General features: G+C 46.9%; 1 long non-coding RNA gene across 1 annotated transcript in view; it reads left to right on the forward strand.

Moving 5' to 3' along the window:
• The first annotated feature begins 225 nt into the window (after nt 1–225).
• LOC134737320 (uncharacterized) overlaps nt 226–22,638 on the forward strand; it is a 32,417-nt gene continuing 10,004 nt past the window's right edge. The window contains exon 1 of the long non-coding RNA XR_010122101.1: nt 226–309. This is a non-coding gene — a long non-coding RNA (uncharacterized lncRNA). The remainder of the gene's footprint in view (nt 310–22,638) is intronic.

Here is a 22,638-nt window from a genome sequence, read left to right on the forward strand (position 1 = left end):
TAGGGGATTGACTCAACAATAGGTGATTGACCAAATTGTAAAAACTATACAATGGAATCATAAAGAGTCATGACAAATTATGTTGTAGAATATCTCCGCCAGCTAAAAATTAGTTCAATTCCCTGCTCTATGAAGGCTTTTCTGTCTGCCCTGGCCTAATAGGACCTCTTTCTCCTTGAAGCTTATTCGTGCTTATTGTCTACAGCATGCTCTGGCCCCCCCAGTGGAACAACAAGTGCAGCTCACACCTGGCTGGCTCTGAACTGTGCTAATGGAAGGGGAGCGGAGCAGAGCAATCCTGAACAATAGGTAATTCATTCCTTTGTAAATGTATCAGATAATTTATTTTGCAGTGGATTCACCTTCCTAATTAGCTTTCCCCATGTTGGTATTAAAATTAATGAGCATTTCCAAACACGCTATTAGCAGAGGCAGGACCCAGAAGAAGGCAAAAGAGCAAAGAGTTCCCCTGGGTAACCCACCGGCTGGACAACAGGACCTGGAAGCTCAGAGGGTTGTCGGGGCTCTTCCCCACTGCCCACTCCTCTTCATTGAGAGACTAGGATACGGCCCCTCCTCAGTAATCCCTGGGCAGGGCACTCTCCTAAGGGAGCCCTCCTGGCCTCTGTCTGCCCTATAGTCATGCCTTCCCAGGGAGGAGGACGCAGCAGCTATCTCCCCTTTGCCCTTGTTCAGCCAGCTCTATACTCACAGGGTGACCTATGTGGATTACATGAGCGGGATCTCTTATCTTCTGGCCTCCCTCCTGAGGAGGAGGATATGAATCTGCACTCCCTCCCTGCAGGTGACAGCAGGCTGGCCTTTGCCCTTAGCTTGCAGGGCTGGGCTTCCTAAGCCTGGTTCTGATCCCCTTTGTGCATGAGCGTCTCCTCTCGGCACTGCCACGGGACAGTAACATAACCACTCATGAACTATCCTGGGGTCTCCTTCCCAGTCTACTTGAGCAATTCTGCTGAGCGGCCAAGTGACTGACTCAACAGCTCTGATGGAGACCAGGACACATTCCTTCCACCCACCCCACAGCAGCCTCCTCTGGAAAGGGCAGGACGCCACTGGAGAAAGAGAAGCCACAGCTATCTTAAAGAGAGTTTCCTAATAGCCATTACATAAGGGCTCATGTGACAGCCTCTCCCACCCAGTGGCCCTGAGGGGCCAGGGAGGCTATCTACCCATATGAGGTATTTGAGAGGGCCCAGTAACACCCCCTACCTACCCAAGTTCTCCACCAGCAGAGAAATAGGACAAATTAGTTAACAAATGGAGACCCTATTTATTACTGATATAAATGCTGATATTGAGTAATAATATATTTCTGTCTTAGGGCTGCCTAATACCAAAGCCCAGAATGAGTTAGAACTGGCACTCAGGCTGGGCACAGTGGCTCACTCCTATAATCCTAGCACTTTGGGAGGCCTAGGTGGGTGGATCGCTTGAGCTCAGGAGTTTGAGATCAGCCTGGGCAACATGGTGAGACCCCATCTCTACAAAAAATAAAAAAATTAGCCGGGTGTGGTGGTGCATGCCTGTAGTCCCAGCTACCAAGGAGGCTGAAGTGGGAAGATCACCTCAGCCTGGGAGGTCAAGGCTGCAGTGAGTCATGTTTACCACTGCATTCCAGTCTGGGTGATGGAGCAAGACCCTGTGTCAAAAAAAAAAAAAAAAGAAAAGAAAAGAAAAAGAAAGAAAGAAAGAAAGAATAGGCGCTCAGGTAGTGCTGGGGAAGGCAGGCCTCTCTGCAGTGGGAGGTAGGGCCACTTCATTGCACAATGTAGAAAGACCGGCCCCTAAGAAGAAAGAAAGAGGAAGGCATTGAAATAGGCCAAATTTCTCCTAAACTCACCAGTGGAATTCAGTCACCCCTCCTGTCATTCAGGGATAGCTGACATACTCTAACTGTGTAATTTGAATAAAAATCTAATAAAAGGATTCTTCACAAAAGTGTGGGCAGAGCATGGAGAATCCACAAAGGACAGTGTAATATCCCAGAGCTGAAATGGAGGCAGAGGGAACAGTTACCAGAATCCAAAGAAAGAGAAGCTGAGCGAAGAAAGTGTCTGATAGGAGGGACCGCCTTCAGTTGAGGGGTGTTCTGTGGCCAGCCTGCTGCCACCTGCAGGAAGGGACTGTGGGGTTCATATCCTCCTACTTACGAGGGAGGCCAGAAGATGAGAGCCCGCTCATGTAATCCGTATAGGTCACCGTGTGGGCATAGAGCTGGCTGAACAAAGGCAAAGGGAAGTTAACTGTTGTGTCCTCCTCCCTGGGAAGGCGTGACTATAGGGCAGACAGAGGCCAGGAGGGCTCTCTTAGGAGAGTTCCCTGCCCAGGGAAGGACATATCAGGAAGGGGAAAGAAGCAGTCCTTCCCAATGATCCACACTTGCAAAAGCACCTTGTTTAAGCTCACACAGCTAGGGAGTGATGGGGCTGAGAGTGCCTCCTGTGTCCTAGCTGGGGGCCCTCTGCATGGATGGTTTATCTCTTAAACTTCTTATTGATCCAAGAGTGGATTTTTGGGTGCCCCGTTCAGCAATCTCTGCACTAGTTCAAAAATTTCTGTTCGAGGGGGGGAGGGGGACAGTGGAGTTGGGGGAGGTGGGCAGGAAGGAAAGAGATTGTCTTAGTCAGTTTGGGATGCTATAACGAAATACCTTAGACTGGGTAATTTATAAACACTAGAAATCTATTGCTCACACTTCTGGAGGCTGAGCAGTCCACATTCAAAGCATCGGCAGATTAAATGTCTGGTGAGAACCTGCTGTTCAAGATGAACACAGACGGTTCCTTTTATGTGTCCCCATATGGCTGAAGGGGAGAACAAGTTCCCTCAGGCCTCTTAAGGACACTCATCCCATTTGTGAGGATGAAGCTGTCCTTCCCTATATGCTTCCAAACACCACATCTCTCAATAGGATCCCACCGGGGATTAAGTTTCAACACAAGAATGTTGAGGAGACACAAACGTTCAGACCACAGCAGAGATAAAGAGGGAAAAAATGGTATTTGTGGGTTTTGTTTTTGTTTTGCCTTTGAAAATTTCCTGGAGGGAAATAATCTACTGTTAAAATCAATCTTTCTCCTTTGCTCCTGTCTCTCTCTCTGTGTCTCCCCACTTCTTTCTCTCCCATCTCTCTCTCTCCCCTCCCACTTCTTTTTTTTTGAGACGGAGTCTCGCTCTGTCGCCCAGGCTGGAGTGCAGTGGCGCGATCTCGGCTCACTGCAAGCTCCCCTCCTGGGTTCACGCCATTCTCCTGCCTCAGCCTCTCCGAGTAGCTGGGACTACAGGCGCCCGCCACCACGCCCGGCTAATTTTTTTGTATTTTTAGTAGAGATGGGGTTTCACCGTGGTCTCGATCTCCTGAAGTGCTGGGATTACAAGCGTGAGCCACCACGCCTGGCCCCCTCCCACTTCTTTCTCCCTTCCAATCCTTGCATCTCTTTCACATTGACCCCAGAAGTTCCTTCCCTCCCCTCCTGTGTTCCTATGTGACCTCCCAACCCCAGGCAGGAGATGGCAGTGATTCTAAAAGGAGATGAGGGGCTATAAACCCTGCAGAGGCCTGAGGTCTGAAGACAGACCCAAGGAACTTGCACCAAAGTCTCCTGTCACCCAGTTTCAGCACTATTCTATGGCCCAGCTATCTCTGGTGAGAAATAATTCAAATTCTTTTTCAACTCCTCGGAAGGTAGCATTTATAGGCCTGCTGGCTAAAATATTCACAATCAGTTCCTTTCCATGAGCAAAGGGTGGAATCTGGGAGATCAAAGCAAAAAAAAAAAAAAAAAAAGTCATTCCCAGAATCTCTTTGTTCAGCTAAACAAAGTTTTAGGTGCCAGGTTTTATGCCTAAGGCAGGAACTGAAAGGTAGCGAAGTCCTCATCCCTGCTCTTGGGTCATTCACAGTCTGGCTTCTCACTGCTGAACTTTTCTGGAACACACCTGGTCATTGCATTGGCTAGCCAAATAAAGCCACCTCTGGAGATGGTCCCCTTCCCACGTCACCCTCCAAGAGAAGTAGTGTATCAGCTTCCTCTTGGAGTCATAAATGTTCTGAATGGAGTAAGTCCTCAGAGATTCCTCGACTGGAGATGGAAACAGCCCTAGAAAGGAGAAGGGTTTGAACACAGGTCACATGCCCACAGCTGGTGGCTGTGCTGGGCCTGGGCATATTTTCTGTTCCCCCACATCACCCTGCTTCCTTGGCATTCCTGGGAGCTGATGTAGCTGGGACCACAGGTGCCCGCCACCATGCCCAGCTAATTTTTTGTATTTTTAGTAGAGACGGGGTTTCACCGTGTTAGCCAGGATGGTCTCGACCTCCTGACCTCGTGATCCGCCTGCCTCAGCCTCCCAAAGTGCTGGAATTACAGGCGTGAGCCACCATGCCTGGCCGGAGCCAGAGTTCTTAACTATGGAAGAGGAAAGATATAATTATGGGTGGGTTAGATTGGAATTGGATGTGTTAGTATGAACTAATGATTTCTAAAATCCAAACACACATACACCACAACCACCACCATTACCACTGCTGTGAAGACATGGAACACCTGCATCATAATCTCTCCACCCCGGGCAACCTCTGATTTGCTTTCTGTGTCTTTTTTCTCTGGTTGTTCTTTTGTTTTGTTTTGTTTTTGTTTTCTTTTTTGCACTGTCGCCTGGGCTGGAATGCAGTGGCACCATATCGGCTCACTGCAAGCTCTGCCTCCCAGGTTCACGCCATTCTCCTGCCTTAGCCTCCTGAGTAGCTGGGATTACAGTCACCCACCACCACACCCAGCTAATTTTTTGTATTTTTAGTACAGATGGGGTTTCACTGTGTTGGCCAAGCTGGTATCAAACTCCTGACCTCGTGACCCACCCACCTTGGCCTCCCAAAGTGCTGGGATGACAGGCATGAGCCACTGTGCCGGGCCTCTCTGGTTGTTTTAAAGACTTTCTTTGTATCATTAGTTTTCAGCAATTTGACTGCCTTCGTGTAGTTTTCTTTGTATTTATTCTGCTAGGGGAATGGTTAAATTTCTTGACTCTATGGGTTGAAATTGGAAGGTTTTTCAACCATTACTTCATCAAATATTTTTTTCTGCCTCTTGCCTTGTTCTAGTACTCCCACTACATGTATGTCAGACCTTGAGATGTCCCACAGATCACTGAAACTTTGCTCCTTCTTTTTCTTTGTGTGCTGCCCTTTGGATAGTTTCTATGGCTATGTCTTCAAGTTCCTTTGCAGTACCTAATTTTTTATCTCAGATGTATTTTTTCAGTTCTAAAAGTTCCATTTGTTTCCTTTTTATAGTTTCTATTTCTCTCTCCATTACATTTATGTTTTCCTTTAAATCTTTGAGCATACTTAAAATAGCCACTTTAAGTTTCTTGCCTACTAATTGCATCATCTCTCTCAATACATTTTTCCTGCTCTTTTGGATGTCAGGAAACTTTTTAGACACTGGAGCCCAGCTCTCCTACTATACTATGAGGTTGTGGAAAACTGCAGGTTCAATGACCACTGCGATCTCGTAATACACTCGTTCCAAGAGTGTTCTCCTGGGCAGTGCAACCCCAATAGCACAGAGCTATGTAGTCCCTGCTGCAGCAGAGCCAGGGCCCCAATGCCTGCTGAGAGCTGGGACAGGACCCCGTGGTGCTGCAGAGAGGTTGGTCCGTACCCAAGGTATACTGCCCTCTAACACTTGGAAAGCTGGGCGCCCCTTGCTCCCAGGAGTCCAACTCACCAGTGAGTTCTGATGTCTCGTTGACCTCAGAGTGCGTCTCTCAGTATGCCTTGCTAAGTTTAGTCTCGCCCTTGGTGCTGATACTGCTCCTGACCTCGCCAGTGAAGTGGTCCTCCTTCTCTCTCTGCTGAGGGACCTCTGCTGACCCAAGGGAAAAGCCACCCCTCTTCCCTGTCCTGGCTTGGTTGGCAGAGGACCCAACACCCACTCCCTCTCCTCCTCACGCTTGTCCTCCCCAGGTGCCTTGGAGGCATTGGAGACAGGATGCAGGGAAGGAGCCTCCTCTGCTTCCACTACTGAGCAGGGATTGATTAGTCAGGAAGGTGCCCAGGAGGGGAAAGGTGGACAGAAAGACCGCTTTTCCTCCCCTTTAACCCTCCCTTCTGTCTCCACAAAAATCAAATCAAAATAGATTAATGACTTAAATCTAAGACCTCAAACTATAAAACTACTAAAAGGAAACATTGGGGAAACTCTCCAGGACATTGGTTGGGGTAGATATTTCTTGAGTAATACCCCACAAGCACAGACAACCAAAGCAAAAATGGACAAATGGGATCACGTCAAGTTAACAAGCTTCCACACAGCAAAGGAAACAACCCACAAAGTGAAGAGACAACCTACAGAATGGGAGAAAATATTTGCAAACTACCCATCTGACAAAGGATTAACAATCAGAATATAGAAGGAGCTCAAACAACTCTACAGGAAAATAAATCTAATACTCCAATAAAAAATGGCCAAAAGACTTGAATGGCCATTTCTCAAAAGAAGTCATAAATGGCAAACAGGTATATGAAAAGGTGCTCAACATCACAGATAATCAAAGAAATGCAAATCAAAACCACAATGAGATATCATGTCACCCCAGTCAAAATGGGTTATATACAAAAGACAGGCAATAATAAAAGCTGGCGAGGATGTGGAGAAAAGAGAATCCATGTGCAGTGTTGGTGGGAATGTAAATTAGTACAAGCACTCTGAAGGACGGTTTGGAGGTTCTTCAAAAAACTAAAAATACAGCTACCATATGGTCCAGCAATCCCACTGCTGGGTATGTACCCAAAAGAAAGGAAATCAGTGTATTGAAGAGATGTCTGCACTCCCATGTTTGTTGCAGCACTGTTCACAATAGCCAAGATTTGAAACCAACTTAAATATCCATCAACAGATGAATGCATAAAGAAAATGTGGTAAATATACACAATGGAGTACTATTCAGCCTTGAGAAAGAATGAGATCCTGTCATTTGCAACATGGCTGCAACTGGAGGTCATTATGTTAAATGAAATAAGCCAGGCACAGAAAGACAAACATTACATGTTCTCACTTATTTGTGGGATGTAAAAATCAAAACAATTGAACTCATGGAGATAAGTCAGTTAGAAGGACAGTTACCAGAGGCTGGGAAGGCTTGTGGCAGGGGGCGAGGAGGAGATGGGGGAGAGGTAGAGTAGGGTAATGGGTACAAAAAATAAGTTGGAAAGAATGAATAAGACCTAGTATTTGATAGGATAGGGAGACTATAATAAAAAGTAATTTAATTATACATTCTAAAATAACTAAAATAATGTAATTAGATTGCTTGTAACACAAAGGATAAATGCTTGAGGAGAAGGATATGCCATTTTCCATGATGGGATTATTATGCATTGCATGCTTGTATCAAAGTATCTCATGTACCCCATAAATATATACACAACTATGTAACCCCAAAAATTAAAAATTTTTTTAAAACGGAGTTTCACTCTTGTCACCCAGGCTGGAGTGCAATGGGACCATCTTGGCTCACTGCAACCTCCACCTCCCAGGTTCAAGCGATTCTGCTGCCTCAGCCTCCTGAGTAGCTGAGATTACAGGCATGTGCCACCATGCCCGACTAATTTTTGTATTTTTAGTAGAGATGGGTTTTCACCATGTTGGCCAAGGCTAGTCTCGAACTCCTGACCTCAGGTGATCCACCCGCCTCGGCCTCCCTAAGTGCTGGGATTACAGGCGTGAGCCACTGCACCCGACCCAAAAAAAAAATTTAAAGAAACTTTTTAGGCTGGGCGTGGTGGCTCATGCCTGTAATTCCAGCACTTTAGGAGGCCGAGGCAGGAGGATCATGAGGTTAGGAGATTGAGACTATCCTGGCTAACACAGTGAAACCCCGTCTCTACTAAAAATACAAAAAATTAGCCGGGCGTGGTGGCGGGCGCCTGTAGTCCCAGCTGCTAGGGAGGCTGAGACAGGAGAATGGCGTGAACCCGGGAGGCGGAGCTTGCAGTGAGCAGAGATCGCGCCACTGCACTCCAGCCTGGGTGACAGAGCAAGACTCCGTCTAAAAAAGAAAAAAGAAACTTTTTAGTGGATGCTGGACATTATAAGGGTTATGGTGTTGAGAGAGTGTCCGTTTTATTTTAGTGAGGTAGTTTAAGTTTCTTAATGATCATCATGATCCCTTTGGGGCTTGTTTTCAAGCTTTGTGAGAGCAGGCCTAGAGGAATCTTCACTCTAGAGCTAGTTAAGTCTTACTCCTAAGGCCTAGGTTTTCTGGGGTCTCTACTAAATGTCCCAGGTGTTCAGTGAGACCCCACTGAACTATTTATTCTAGCTGGCTACAATAGTTTATTATATTTAATAGTAAATAGTTTATTATTGTAAATAAATAATTTATTCTAGCTGGCTAGCTGGCTAGAGCTCAGAAAACTTCCAGCTACGTATAGGCTTCTGGACGCGTTCGGTTTATAGCTCACCAGTATTTGTTATTTTCCCATTGTCGCTATTTATCCAGACTCATGGAGCCTTACCATGGGCATGTGTAGCCTAGTATTCAAATACTTGAGAGTACTTTTGTCAAGTTTCTAGAGGTCTTTGTGTAGTTCTCTCCTCTCTGGTAATCTGCCTGGCAAATTCCAACCACCTCGGGTCTCTGCCTCCTCAACTCAGCGAGACTTCTGTGTTCTGCTTGGCTTCCTGTCTCCAGGTAGTAGTCTGGAATGTGCTTCTAGGCAAAAAGCTGCAGCAATGTAGGGATCGCCTCATTTGTTTCACTTCTCTCAGGGAATGTCTGAGATGTGTGAACACAGTCGTTTCATGTACTTTGTCTAGTTTTCTAGATATTTACCATGGGAGGGCTGGTTCAGTATCTGCCTGTTTGCTTTTTGATCGCATGAATTCACATGCAGTCTTTCTCTACTCCTGGGCAGCTCCACCTGAACTTCCTCCTTCTCTTCATGCACATAAATGAAATAAATGCTTAAAACCAAAGATCCTGGATTTTAGACACTACTAGGGTCCGCTGGACTAGGAGCCTTGCTTTATCTTAGCCTCATAAAACTGACCCTCTGAGGATATGAGAAAGTTAATCCTAATCCCCAATGCTAAAGGACACGTTATCTCCTAGATGCAGCCAAACAATCACAGGGCACCATTATACTTTTTTTAAATCAAACACCCTGTTTTTCACAGATATAAATTAGCATTATTTTAAAAGGTTGAAGAAGATACACCAAAATATTAACAGTGATTATCTCTGTGGAATGAAATTTTGGGTTTTTTCTTTTTGCTCTTCTTGGAGTTTTAAAATTTTTTTTGGCTTTTATCATTATTATAATTGTTTTATTTTTTATTTTTTGAGAAGGAGTCTCACTGTGTCACCCAGGCTGGAGTGCAGTGGCACAATCTCAGCTCATTGCAACCCCCACCTCCTAGGTTCAAGCAATTCTCCTGCCTCAGCCTCTCCAGTAGCTGGAATTATAGGCGCCTGCCACCACACCCGGCTAATTTTTGTATTTTTGGTAGAGACAGGGTTTCAACATATTTGCCGGGCTGGTCTTGAACTCCTGACCTCAAGTGATCCTCCCGCCTCAGCCTCCCAAAGTGCTAGGATTACAGGCTTTTATCATTATTTCTAATTGACACATAATAATTGTACATATTTATGGGAAACAGTGTGATATTTTGATACATGTATACAGTGTATGAGTTTCAATTTTTAAAATAATAAACATGCACTACCTTAAACATGTTTGTAATGTTTTAAATGTACTTATTTTTCTGACTCTGTTGCTTGAATCAGAGGTATGCTATTTTTATAATGAGAAAAAGAATTGTGCCCTATATTTGTGTACTCCTCCCACTCAATGACATTTCATTGTGCCTTAGTACAAATAATAGAGGCCAGGGGTGTAACTGATGGTTGATACGGAGCTCACCTGGGTGACAGCCAAGTTCTGCCCCTACTCAACAGAAGAACAGGCCTATTGAATTCTGACACCCTCCCTTCCCTCCTGTCCCCAAACAAAACGTTATTTGAAGAGTTTCCTTGTTCTCCAAGCAAATGAGAGCAGTCCAGAAAAACATTTCTCTCTCAGAAGCTTTTCCAGAAGTTTCCGATAAAGCTAAGACTCCCAGAAGAGCATAAGCCAAGTAGCCAAGAGAAAGAGGAGTGACTGCTGGTTTCCGCGGGGCATCTGCGTGGGTTCCTGGGCATTGCTCCCCATCATACAATCTAAGGGCAGAGGAGAGGACAGCCTTCCTGCTACCGGGAATCTCACAGCTGCCTGCCCCCCAACTCTACTTCCCCTTTAAAACAAAAAACAAAAACCCGCTCCTCAGAATCCAGACCAGAAACGCTGGAGACATTAGCCTACTCTGGCAAGCAGCCCGATGGATAATAGATAACAGGTTATCCAGGAAATAATTAGAAGTCTGCGCCCACACGGATCAGTTGCAGACACTGACCCCGTCATTCAGGATGTGGCCCTGAAAGTAAAGAGCCCTTTCTTCTTTCACTTTCAGGGGTTGGGAAAATGTCAGGCCTCTCTCCCTTCTTTTATGCCGTGACAAGTTAACAAGTGCTGAGTTTCAAATAGGCACTTAAGCCCCCTGAGCAAAGTAAAGTGGTTCTCACAGAGCCAGGGAGACCAACAGGTCCTCTCCCGTGAACCCCTGGGGCTGGGCGGGCCCACGGAGGAAGGGAGCCACGGATCAGGCGCGCTGCTCAGTCAGGAGGCCATAGCCGGCTTTCTCTGTCACCTCCCCTGTGGCTCCGACCTTCTTTCCCTCCGCGCCCACATTTCTGCCCCGGCCCAGCCCCTTGCATATTCCACGCCCTGCTGCAGAGGGAGGTCTTTTTAGCCCTGCTGTCTCCCTGCACTCCTACCCAGCCCTCTTCACAGTCCCCCTCCGCTGCCTCCCCACATTCTTCTTGTTTGACTGGGGTGGAGGGAGGCAAGATTCAAAAATAAAGCTTTTGTTTATATTTAAGGAATTCAATGGGTGTTCACTGCTATAGCTCTCTTTTGTGTTGTGTCATTGTTGCTTTCCATAATGGCTTCCAGAACTATTTTCTCTTCTAACCCTCCCTATCCTTAACCCCCGTGTGGAATTTGAATGTAGACAGGAACACAATGACAGATTGAGGCTTTCTCACTTTCTCTCGAGTAGATGGAGAAAGCTAATAATTCTCTTATTAAATATCCTGTGAAATCAGTCAAATCAACCTTCTTTTTTCCTGTCTTTGGATAGGTCTATTTTTCCCACATAAACTCAGTAGTAATAACTAACTCCCATGTTTTGAGCACGAACACGTGCTGGGCTGTGCTAAGCATTTTCTGTGCACTGCCTTAGCCCTTTCCACAGGCCTTACTATTCCCATTTTATAGATGAAAAAACTGATCCCTTGCACAGATGAAATGACCTGCCCAACATTTTTTGTCTGTTTTGTGGGTTTTTTTTTTAAAGGTAGAAATAGCAGAGCTGGGATTCAGATTACTATCAGATTCCAAACTTCCACCATTATACTATACTTACACCATACTAAACCTACACCATGCTAACAAGCACACTACACACCTACATCATCCTAACTTACATCACACTGACTCTTTTAGGGAAGGAGCAGGTGAGAGTCCTATGTCCTGGAAGATGGGCTAAAGGGTTGGCTCTACAGAGGAAGGAATCAGAAGCCAGGTGTCGTGGCATCCAGAATCTTCCATCATGCTCACGGTTTGCCAAATGCTCCAAAGCATCACCTCATTTCAACCTCACCAAAACCCCAAAAGTCAGGCATGATTTTTCACCACCCCACCACCACTTGGTGTTACAAGTAAGGTTTAAACTGAGAGTCAGAGAAGTGATTTGCCTGAGGTCATTCAGCTGATAAGTGGAGGTAGAATGTGGTTTTGCATTCAGGCTTTCAGTTCTCAAATCTTCACTGATCTTACTATACTCTTCTGCCTTTCAGCAATCCCTGAGTCAGGCTTCTCAAAACAATTCGATGAATGATACCAGGCTCCCTGGGTGGGCTTATTTGGTAGTCAATAGTTGGAAAAGTACAGTGAGTAATTGAGAGTGTGGATTCTAGAAGCAAATTGCTCTATCATTTGCAAGTTATATGACCTTCAGCAGTCTCGGTGCCTCAGTTTCCTCATCTATAAAGTAAGGAATCATAACAGCACCTACTTTTTTGTTTTTTTGAGACAGAGTTTCACTCTTGTTGCCCAGGCTGGAGTACAATGGCACAATCTCAGCTCACCGCAACCTCCGTCTCCCAGGTTCAAGCGATTCTCCTGCCTCAGCCGTCTGAGTAGCTGGGATTACAGGCATGTGCCACCACGTCCGACTAATTTTGTATTTTTAGTAGAGATGGGGTTTCTCCATGTTGGTCAGGCTGGTCTTGAACTCCTGACCTCAGGTGATCTGCTTGTCTCGTCCTCCCAAAGTGCTGGGATTACAGGCGTGAGCCACCGCGCTCAGCCAACAGCACCTACTTTTAAGATTACTACGAATGGGCCAGGCGCAGTGGCTCACGCCTGTAATCCCAGCACTTTGGGAGGCCGAGGCGGGCGGATCACGAGGTCAGGAGTTGGAGACCATCCTGGCTAACACGGTGAAACCCCCTCTCTACTAAAAATACAAAAAATTAGCTAGGCGTGGTGGCAGGTGCCTGTAGTCCCAGCTACTCAGGAGGCTGAGGCAGGAGAAAGGTGTGAACCTTGGAGGCGGAGCTTGTAGTGAGCCAAGATCGCACTACTGCACTCCAGCCTGGGCAACAGAGTGAGACTCCATCTCAAAAAAAAAAAAAAAAAATTACTATGAATGAAGTATTGGGAAAAGTGATTAGGATCACGCTTGGTGCGAAGGAAGCTGGGGCAAAGGTTTGAGTGCAAGCAGTTGGTTTGTGATCCTAGAAAGCTCTGAGAGAGAATGAGGAAAGAGGTAGGGAAGGGAGGCAAGCCAATAAAGGTGCTGGCGAACAGGTTACCATGGAAGGACGGGCCCTGAGAAATTGGAACACACCTCAGAATGGTCCCTGGGGACCTTTGCCCCATCCTGCATCAGTAACACCGCTCCTGGGGGATTCACTGCCTCTCCACCTGAGGGGCAAGCCCTCTCCGAAGGCCAGAGCAGGTGCACTGAGAATAGCATGCAGGTAACCCTGGGGTAGGCCATGCCTGGGGTGGGTCCTGTCTGCCACCTACCCTGTAATCTCTCATTGTGGCTAATGTACACTCTAGGTAGACTGTTTTCTCAGAAACACTTGCCAAACAGCCCCATTGTTTGCTCCAGATCTAGTTTGAAAGAGCAAAATTTCCTCTTTGAACTGTAAATACCTGCTGAGAGCTCTTTAGAAATTCTAGGTAATTAAAATTCCTTTAAAGTATCCATAGCTATGATTGTCCCATACACGTCTGTGTGTTCACCTTCTAGTTTACACAATTACAAATTATGTTTGCATATACTATTATCTGATTTAATCCTCATGGTAAACCAGTGAGGTAGATGGTAACCCTTGAAACCATCCCAGAGTTTTAGATCCTTCTCCAAAGGATCAGAAAGAGTTTAGTAATTTCAGCTGAGAGATGATTCCAAAGCCCTGGAGGAAGTTTCGCAACATTTCTCCTCTCCTCTATCTGAACAGTTCCTACGGGACCTAAAAAGTCATGTTCTGGCCATTTTACTCATGTTTGGAAGCTTTGAGAATATGAAGCTTTGAGCATATTGTTGCTTTTAGAATAATAAAGCAATCCGGTTACTTTATTCATTTTTTTCTCAATGTAAACATGTAACAAGGTATTAACAAAGAAGTTCTGCTAAGGCCTGAAGACAATAGAGATGGCATTTTAAGCTAGGCACAAGACCACATGCAGAGTGGGGAGAAAGCAGGGAAGAAAAAACTAACTGTTTTTGACTCTTGCACTCTGCATTCATGGTGATAGAATGGCCAGTCTGGCAGATGAGAAAGGAGGATTTCTGGACATAGTTTTTGGTGGGTTGTGAGTCCCATGGGGGAAGAGAGGAAGTATAGGGACCTCATCACAAGCTCAGGGAATGGGGCTTCAACTTGTCCACCGAGAGGGCTTAATACACATTTCTTGTAGCTTAGGGAACTCAGTGCACAGGCGTCCAATTCCCATCTGAAAAAGCCAAAGGACAGCAATAGGCTGACCCTAGCTTTGACTGTGGAGTAAGGTGGAGGCCAAAGGAGGAGCCTAGGACACCCTGTGCTCTCCAAATTTGTCATGATAGAGGGTGTGTGTGTGTGTGTGTGTGTGTGTGTGTGTGGCCAAAGTGGGCCACATCCAAGAAAGGCCTCGCAGTGAGGGGTTACCTTAGATCTGTTCAAGAGTGCTGCATGGAGGGGCAAACTGGCCTCTCAGAGAGAAGCTCAAGGTATCACCAGGTTCAGAGGGTTGAGGAAGGAGTGAGTGAGTAGCAAGCATGGAAAGCATTTGTTCTGTGAAGCAAACTGCAGGGAAGAGCTCCTCAGTGGCCAGGTCACTGCAAAGAGCTAGTGAGAGTCAGCTGTCAATTATGTGCCAAGTCCAGAGCGAGCAGATGCTAAATTCCCAAGCCAGGGCCAGTCAAGCAAGAACTTTCCTGCTTCCCTGGCCTCCTCTCATTTGCAGGACTCCAGCTCTGAAAGAGGCAGGACTCATGGCTAGTAATCTGGGGAAGGAGGAGGAGAAATGTCAGCAGCTGACCACATACCCTTTCCCCAGTCTCCTTTGTCTTCACCTTGCAAGAATCCTGAGCTGGGATGGGGGAGAAGTTTCAACTTTAAAGCAAGAAGTTATGGGACTGAATAATCTAGTTACTAAATGCATACTGTGTGGTTTAAAGTGACCGGAAGATTGCTGATATTACTAAGTGTGACCAGAAAGTCATAGACTTGCTCTAAATTTCATCTGGGGCAGAGGAAGAGCTGGCTTCCCTGGGCAGATGAAAAAAAAACAGTGGGAAATCAAATAAATTTGCTTGTGAGTACACTCGGTGAGTCGTGTTTGTTCAGCACAATGGCTAGTCCTGTTTCCAATCCTGGGAGATTGACAAGCGCTCAGGGAAGACTAGTTTGTGGTTTTGAGTGGTCTCTGGGTCAGAACCCCAGGCTTCACTGGAGAAGTGAAACCAACCATATAGATAGGCCAATTTCCACAGCCACAGTGGGGCTACAACCAAGAGGTCTCCATTGCACCCCACCCGAATTAGAAGCCCGTCCTGACCAGAGATTGAGAATGGTGACAGCCACCTCTGTGCTCATTGCTGTAAGACCATGGCAGCAGATGGCTATGGCTGCTATTGTTTGCCCATTGGGAATCCCAAACAAATCCACGAGCTATGCCCCTAGACACTGCCTGATGATGAATCTATTAAGAGCTTGAATCCCTCTGGATGAATGGTTTGGATAATGGCTGTACATATTACAGTAAACAAAATGTTTTGGAAGACCTTCTTCACTTATTGTCTCTCAGCTCCAAACCTGCCCTTCTGTGCTTGCTTTGTGATGCTGGGCCTAGGACTCTGCCAACCACAGTTCTGCTTTGCCAGCTGGCTCCACGTTAGGCCCTTCCCACGGGAGGCCCCCGAGGGAACGGCATGGTGAGGGAGAAAGAAAGGCCTCCTTCCTTCCGGTCTGCTTCCTGCAGGTTTTCTGCGCTTGTCAGTGTCACTCTAGTCTCACCTCTTCATCCTGGCAGTAGCAGCTCCTTCTTGGAGCAGCAGTTGAATGTGGTTTGCAGTTTTTCCAGCACTGACAGAACCAGCCTCATCATGCTCTTGTTCTCCCAGGAGATGTCGGGTCCTCGGGGCCCCTCTCCAGCTCAGAAATGCCAGCCCAGCCAAGCGGTGCCCCTCCTTGGAGTCTGAGTCCCAAGTTTTCAAGTTTTAATAATTCCCACCCCTTCCTATTCTCAGTCCCAGGGGCGGGGGCTGCTTCCTGCAGTTGCTTTTTTTTTTTTTTTCCAAGACAGAGTCTTGCTCTGTCACCCAGGCTGGAGCGCAGTGGCGCGATCTTGGCTCACTGCAACCTCCACCTCCTGGGTTCAAGCAATTCTGCCTCAGCCTCCTGAGTAGCTGTGATTACAGGAGCCCCCCACTGTGCTAGGCTAATTTTTGTACTTTTAGTAGAGACAGGGTTTCACCATGTTGGCCAGGTTGGTTTCAAACTCCTGACCTCATGATCTGCCTGCCTCGGTCTCCCAAAGTGCTAGGATTACAGGCGTGAGCCACCATGCCTGGTCTTTTTTTTTTTTTTTTTTTGAGATAGAGTCTCACTCTGTTGCCCAGGCTGGAGAGCAGTGGTGTATTCTTGGCTTACTGCAACCTCCACCTCCCAGGTTCAAGCGATTCTCCTGCCTCAGCCTCCTGGGTAGCTGGGACTACAGGCGCGTGCCACCACGCCTAACTACCTTTTATATTTTTATTATTTTTATTTTTATTTTATTTTATTTTATTTTTATTTTTTTTTTTTGAGACGGAGTCTTGCTCTGTCGCCCAGGCTGGAGTGCAGTGGCGCAATCTCGGCTCACTGCAAGCTCCGCCTCCCGGGTTCAAGCCATTCTCCTGCCTCAGCCTCCCGAGTACCTGGGACTACAGGCGCCCACCACCACGCCCGGCTAATTTTTTGTATTTTTAGTAGAGACGGGGTTTCACTGTGTTGGCCAGGATGGTCTCAATCTCCTGACCTCGTGATCTGCCCGCCTCGGCCTCCCAAAGTGCTGGGATTACAGGCGTGAGCCACCGCACCCGGCCTTTTATTTTATTTTTTTTGAGACAGAGTCTCACTCTTTCGCCCAGGCTAGAGTGCGGTGGCGTGATCTCTGCTCACTGCAAGCTCCGCCTCCCGGGTTCACGCCATTCTCCTGCCTCAGCCTCCTGAGTAGCTGGGACTACAGGTGCCCGCCACCACGCTGGCTAATTTTTTGTATTTTTTAGTAGAGACGGGGTTTCACCATGTTAGCCAGGATAGTCTTGATCTCCTGACCTCGTGATCCACCCGCCTCAGCCTCCCAAAGTGCTGGGATTACAGGCGTGAGCCACCACGCCCGGCCACCTTTTGTATTTTTAGTAGTGATGAGGTTTCACCATGTTGACCAGGCTGGTCTTGAACTCCTGACCTCAGGTGATCTGCCTGCGTTGGCCTCCCAAAGTGCTGGGATTACAGGCATGAGCCACTGCGCCCAGCCGACCTGCAGTTGCTTTTACTGTGACACCTTAGTGTCCTCTTTTAGTTATCTAGTTAACAACTTTTTTTTTTTTTTTTTTTGAGACAGGGTCTCACTCTGTTACTCACACTGAGTGCTGTGGAACAATCACGGCTCACTGCAGCATCAACTTCCGGGCTCAAGCAATTCTCCTGCCTCAGCCTCCAGAGTAGCTGGGACTACAGGCACACACCACCACACCCTACTAATTTTTTATTATTTGTAGAGATGAAATCTCACTATGTTTTCCAGGCTGGTCTCAAACTCCAGGACTCAAGTGATCCTCTCTCATCGGCCACCCAAAGTGCTGGGATTAGAGGTGTGAACCACTGTGCTCGGCCCCAATAATTCTTATATTACCTTCTCTGTTCAAATAACAGATGGTGTTTTCTGTCCCCTGAGTGAGACACGTCTCAATGAAAAAAAATGGAGAATTACAGTATCCCAGAGGACTTGCTGGGGTAAAGAATTAGTGAGGCCTCTAGCGAGGAAAGACTGGAGTAGTTGCTTAGCATTTTTAAAAAATTATTTATTTATTTATTTACTTATGTATTTATTTATTTTGAGATAGGGTCTCACTTTGTTGCCCAGGCTGTAGTGCAGTGATGTCAACCCTGCTCACTGCAGGCTCAAGCAATCCTTTCACCTCAGCCTCCCAAGTAGCTGAGACTACAGGCATGTGCCACCAAGCTCAGCTAATTTTTGTAATTTTTGCAGAGACAAGTTTTTGCCTTGTTGCCCAGGCTGGTCTCAATCTCCTGAGCTTAAGTGATCCTCCTACCTCAGCCTCCCAAAGTGCTGGGATTACAGGCATGAGCCACTGTGCCCGGCCCGTTTTTTGAATCACGGAGCCCTTGGAGAAAGAGATGGAACAAAGGACTTTCTCTCTAAGAAATGTAAATGTCTATCGGCACATTGCCTACCTGCAACCCTTGCACTCAGTTACTCGATTTTAAGCGTTGGTGGATCCCAAAGCCCAGATACTGGTTCTTGTGGTAGAATGTTGGCTAGGCTGAGTCTCCATGTTGGAGGAAATTTAGTGGGCTCTCAGAGGCTGTTGCCTAAGCCTAGGAAAAGTCGAACAAAAGATCTGTCAGTCCCGGGTTGCCCAGGAGCTGTCCTAGATTTTCAGACTCCCTGAATTTGAGTTAACTATCCTGACTGTAGACCTGCCAGCCACCCTGGACTTGTAATTGCTCTTGCGTCTGAAGCCTTAACAATGTGTCGTATTCAACAACAGCTATTTTACTCATGGGGGCCCAGCCAACAAGAATAAGCCTTCTGAAGCAGAGCCCTGTTTTCTAGGCCGTCCTCGCCCAGAGGCCCCTGGCTGGCCCCAGGAGGCCCCAACCTTCTCTCCCAGTCCTTCAGTGCCACCTAGAGTGCAGTCCTCCTGGACAGAAAGGCGCGTCACCATCTCCTGGCCGGCACTATTACTGCATGTCCATTTTCTAGAAAATTCCTGGCATCTGGGTTCTAAGTAAACATAAGGACTTTTCCTTTACTGTGAGTTAGCAATCTGGATGTGTTTTATGGAAGATTATGCCCTAAGCCCTTAGAAGGGAGGACACCCAGTTTGGGAAAAGTCACTACTTCTGGGCTTCATTTTTTGCCCTAAGGCAAGGAGGTTATTCTGATGCTGAAGAATCTATGGCGGATTTTCCTTTCTCCTTCAAACTACCCTGTCAACCTTTTCATATTAGAAGGCAGAGAATGGAAAATACACATACACAGTTAAGTAGCTACTACATATCTTTATAGAGCTGTCCTATGTATATTTGTTTTTTGGTTCCATGTTGATCTTTTTTTAATTATTATTTTTTGTAGAGACAGGGTCTCACTATGTTATCCAGGCTGGTCTCAAACTCCTGAGCTCAAGCAATCTTCCCACCTTGGGCTCCCAAAGTGCTGGGATTACAGGCGTGAGCCACTGTGCCCAGCCTCCATCTTGATCTTTTAAGTTATTTAGACATTGCTCAAGATATAAGACTGATTTTTCTCCCTATTGATTGAAAAAGGCTTCACTGTTTTATTCATTTATTCCACAAAAGGATTTATTCGATCAACTCAAAAATTGTTATTGAAGGCCTACTATGCACCAGGCACTTTTGAGGCACTAGGGATACAGCAATAAGCAAAACAGACACAAGACATTCCCTCATGGAGCTTCTTCCCTAGTGGAGGAGACAGGCAATAAATAAAATGTGCAGCGTGTTGGCTGAAAGAGGATGTGGGCCGAGAGGATTTTTTGTCTGTCCGTTTTGTTTTTTAAGATAGGAGAAATTACAGCACATTTGTCTGCAGAGGGGAATGATTCAGGAAGATGGGAGAAATGATGATGCACAAGACAGGAGGGACTGGTGGAGCGATGCCTCGAGGCGGTGAGGGGAGGTGGCATCTAATGCACAAGTGGAGTGGGTGATGCAAATATTTATCGAGCCCCTGGCAGGCGTCAGAACCAGGGCTATGTGCCGGAGATCCAGCAGTGAAGAAAATGGACAGTAGCCCTGCCTTCTTGTAGATTTCACGCTAATTAGGAAGATGGACCATAAAAAGCAAACTAGGCCGGGCCCAGTGACTCATGCCTATAATCCCAGCACATTGGGAGGCCGAGGTGGGCAGATCGCTTGAGGCCAGGAGTTCACGACCAGCCTGGCCAACATGGCGAAACCCTATCCCTACTAAAAATACAAAAATTAGCTGGGCATGGTGTTGTGTGCCTGTAATTCCAGCTACTTGGGAGGCTGAGGCCTGAGAATCACTTCAACCTGGGAGGCAGAGGTTGCAGTGAGCTGAGAATGCGCCACTGCCCTCCAGCCTGGGCGACAGAGCGAGACTCCATCTCAAACAAACAAACAAAAAAACAAACTAATAAATGAGGCATAGTACTCATGGCTTGGGGTATGTGCTATGACAGAAACACAATAGTCATGGAAATCCTCTTTGAGAAGTGTCATTTAGACTGAGTTGTGAAGTATAACAAGGAGATGTCCATGTGCAGAGCCCGAGGAAAGAGGATTTCAAGCAGAAAGAATAACAAGTACAAGACCCTGAGCGGGAAGAGCTTGGCCCATTTGCGCGCCTGATTGGAGGTGGGGCTGCTGGAGGGTAGTTAGCAAGGAGGGTGAAGCATGAGATGGGGTTACAGAGGTTGACCAGTGATGGCTTTTTTTTAACAGTCAATAAATTTTATGAGCAAATTTGTAGATAACTCAAGGTTAGGAAGAACAGCTCGCACTGTTAAATGGCAAAATCAGAATTTAAAAAAAATCGCATTGATGGCATGTAACAAATCTCAATGTCAAATCTTGCATTTGGGCTCAAAAAAATCAGTTGCAAGAAAACAGTAAAAGGAAGATCAAGTACACCACCAGTTGGTATGAAAAGGGTTCTGGGTATTCCAGAAAGCAAAGCCTAAAACAGGCCTAAATTGCAAACTCTTTCCTGAGCAATGTGACTGAAGGAGAAGTGAGAGGGTGGAGAGGCAAAGAGAAGAAAAAAGAACCAATACAGAACTGTGGTGTTGAGGTGGCCTCGTCCGCAGGCTCCTGCTGGTCCAATCTCAGGGGCCTGTGGAGGAGCTCAAAAGGTGACTCAGTGCCAACCAGAGAGCAAAGAGAGGGAACAGCATTTCTCCCTTGCTTCACACACCGCACACCAAAGGCTCTCTCCGTGGGTGTCTGTGTCCCCCAAGTGTGAGTACGAAGCAGGCTACCGTGATGGTCCCACTTGCATTGTCACTCAGAGACTCAAAGGCAGAAAGCAAGGGAAGAGTGGGCCTGAGATGGTTTGTGGTCAACTGCACTTATGGGAACTGGTAGATGCCCCACAGAACTGGGCGCAGCTGGAATAAGAGACAGGGAGACCCAAGCTCTGAAGTGATTCACGGTGGTGTCTCCTACATATAAGCTTAGGAATGACAATTTCCCTCTGCTTGGCATTTCATCTCAAAGTCTTTTTAGGCTTTCTGCGGAAACACAGGTGTGTAACTGAATCTTATTCTCAATGCTTGATATTTGGGCCTTAGAGGTAAAAAGGACCCCCAAAATACTATCCCAGAAGCCATAATAATTCCTTCTTTAAAATTTCTCAGGCCAGGCCCAGTGGCTCACCCAGTGGCTCACCCAGTGGCTCACAGTATAATCCTAGCACTTTAGGAGGCTGAGGCAGGAGGATCACTTGAGCCCAGGAGTTGGAGAGCAGCCTGGGTAAGATAGTGAGACCTCATCTCTACAAGAAATTGAAGTTAGCTGAACGTGGTGGCACACTCCTGTACTTTCAACTACTCAGGAGGCTGAGCCCGAAAGGTAAATGTGGGAGGATTGCTTGAGCCCAAAAGGTAAAGTTGCAGTGAGCCAAGATCATTCCATTGCACTTCAGCCTGGGCAACAGAGCTAGACCCTGTCTCTAAATAAATAAATAAAAATAAGGCCAGGCGTAGTCACTCATGCCTGTAATCCCAGCACTTTGGGAGGCCAAGGGAGGTGGATCACTTGAGCTCAGGAGTTTGAAACCAGCCTGGGCAACATGGTGAAACCATGTCTCTACAAAAGATACAAAAACTAGCCAGGTGTGGTGGCACATGCCTGTAGTCCTAGCTACTTGGGAGGCTGAGATGGGAGGACTGCTTGAGCCTGGGAGGCAGAGGTTGCAGTGAACCGAGATCACACCACTGCCCTCCAGCCTGGGCGACAGAGCAAGACCCTGTCTCAAAAATAAAAATAAAAAAAAATAAAAAAAAAAAAAGCCAGAAGGAGGAAGGGGTGGTGGGAGCTGGGGTTGGGAGACAAAAATAAAAATAAATAAATACGGCCGGGCGCGGTGGCTCATGCCTGTAATCCCAGCACTTTGGGAGGCCAAGGCGGACGGATCATGAGGTCAGGAGATCGAGACCATCCTGGCTAACACAGTGAAACGCTGTCTCTACTAAAAATACAAAAAATTAGCTGGGCATGGTGGCGGGCGCCTGTAGTCCCAGCTACTCGGGAGGCTGAGGCAGGAGAACAGCGTGAATCCGGGAGGCGGAGCTTGCAGTGAGCCGAGATCGCGCCACTGCACTCCAGGCTGGGCGACAGAGCGAGACTCCATCTCAAAATAAATAAATACAATTTATCTAATTCAACAAAGGAATCTTTATTAAATATTATCTAATCCCAGCACTTTGGGAGGCCGAGGCGGGCGGATCACGAGGTCAGGAGATCGAGACCATCCTGGCTAACACGGTGAAACCCCGTCTCTACTAAAAATACAAAAAATTAGCCGGGTGTGTTGGCGGGCACCTGTAGTCCCAGCTACTCGGGAGGCTGAGGCAGGAGAATGGCGTGAACCCGGGAGGCGGAGCTTGCAGTGAGCCGAGATCGCGCCACTGCACTCCAGCCTGGGGCACAGAGCAAGACTCCGTCTCAAAAAAAAAA

This window comes from Symphalangus syndactylus, chromosome 8, assembly GCF_028878055.3.
Source record: "Symphalangus syndactylus isolate Jambi chromosome 8, NHGRI_mSymSyn1-v2.1_pri, whole genome shotgun sequence".
NCBI lineage: Eukaryota > Metazoa > Chordata > Mammalia > Primates > Hylobatidae > Symphalangus > Symphalangus syndactylus.